The sequence below is a fragment of the Eumetopias jubatus genome, unplaced genomic scaffold (assembly GCF_037043125.1).
Source record: "Eumetopias jubatus isolate StellerSeaLion01/CBP00866 unplaced genomic scaffold, mEumJub1_p1.0 scaffold_3, whole genome shotgun sequence".
Lineage (NCBI taxonomy): Eukaryota > Metazoa > Chordata > Mammalia > Carnivora > Otariidae > Eumetopias > Eumetopias jubatus.
The window spans coordinates 21,417,584-21,419,505 of NW_028274809.1; positions in this window are offsets into that span (position 1 = coordinate 21,417,584).

A 1,922-nucleotide genomic window follows, 5' to 3' on the forward strand; every position below is an offset into this window, starting at 1 on the left:
GTTGGCGGTGGTGAGCGCGACGGCGGCGAGCGAGCGGGCAGGTGGCACGGCCCTGCGAGCGCGGGAGCCGCCTCCTCCGCTTCTTCCTCCTCCCCCGCAGCCGCAGCCGGGTCCTAAAGGGCCCTGCTTCTCCCCGCCCCCTGCCTTCTCCCCTCCCCCTTTTGGAGACCACCCCCTTCCCCCGACACTCCCGCGCGCCGGCCCGTGAGTGCGCGCACGCCTGCTCGCCCACCCCCCGCCCCCCTGCGCTTCCCGGGCTCTGTGGGTCCTCTGCACAGCCACCACCACCACCACCACCACCACCCCGCCCTCCTTCCCTCCACACCCTTCTACTCCGGGCTCCCTGACTCCCGGGGAATGCGAATAACTTGGGGGTTTGGATAGGGTCGGCGCGGGAGTGGAGAAAAGTGGGTGCTTTTGTCTCCTGTTTTCAGTTCAGTTCGGAAGGACTTAGTTTGCGTGCTTCCCTTGTGGCCGGCACTGGGCTAACTGCTGGGGCAACGCAAAGGACATAAGACATAGTCTTGACCTTCAAGTAGATTTCCATCCACTCCCACCATCTCCCTCCATCCTCAGGGTTCCACTCAGTGCCGACGTGTTGCTTGGGGCAATGACTCTGGTGTTCAGTGAGTTCGTCCGAAGAAGAAGCAGGTTCCCATCCACTAGACCAGCCTAGCCTGAACAGCCCCTCTTAGTGACCACTGCAGTTTCCCAACCCTGCCAACATCTGGTAACATATAATAACCAGAAATGCAATTTGTGGGCACTGAGAAACCGGCTCCCTTCCTCTCTGCCTGACCTTCCCCAAAGTAATCTCTTAGTTGACCCCTCTCCCTGATCTAGAGGCATTTGCTGTAGGAGAAATCCCCAAACACCCTGCTTCAGGGGTCTTGGAGAGGTCAGATCAGACTTCCAGGTGTGAGAGGAGGCCCCAGGGAAAGGGCATTTATAGCTCTCTCTGATAATGCAGATGGACAAGGACAGCCTCCCTTCGTCGTACTGTTTGATTTAAACTGAGTCATCTCTCCTTGCTGCCCCCAACCCCCAGCATTCCAGGCTGGACCAGGCCTTAATTATCACCCATGTCTCTAGGTTGTGACCCTAACAAAGACCCTTGTCAGAGAGATTCTCTTGACCAGGGATGCACTGTTCAGCTGACTCCAGCCTAGGTTTAATTTCCCGGTACCTCTGCCAACCTTCTCCCTGGCCAGAGCCCTCCACACCAGCTCTAACTTTAGGATTCAGAGCTATTTGACTGAACTCGACAGCTGCTTGCCAAGTGGCCACCTGGTCCTGGAGGTGAGTGAGACGCCCCAAGGAAGGCAAGTTCTGGCTTAAGGAATTAACAGTGTTTGGGGTGAAGATTTCGGTAAGAGGAACAAACAACTAGTTTGTCAGAGGCTTGGAGGAGGAGAAATATTTAGATGGAGGGAGAGGGGATGAGGGTTGGGGGGTCATGGGTGAATCAGAATTGAAATCTGAACTTAGAAATCTACCCGGGGAAACGCAGGGATAGCAAAGACACTGGGAACAGAGGGACCGGCCAAAGCAAGGACAGGGAAGTGGGAAAGGAAGGTTGGAGAAAGGAAGTCCACTTTGGCCAGCAGAGTGCTTGGGGGTGCGGGGCACTGGCAGGAAAGCCCTGTTGACTTGTGAGGAGGTGTGGCTTCATTCAGTGGGCAGGGGATGCAGCGCCCATGTTTGAGCAGAGGAGTGAAATAGACGGAGCTGAACTTCTGGAAGTCTGTAGAGCTGTGTCTAGAGCAGATCTGACAGAAGTAAAAAGAGACAGTCGTCTCTCCCCCTGGGTGTGCCCTGGCTCCTTGTGCCGCCTGGTAATGTTTGTTCCTGTTGTCCTCACCCACTAGGGTCTGAGTGCCTTCAGCATAGGGACAGTGCCTAGTGTGATGCGTTCCAGTGGA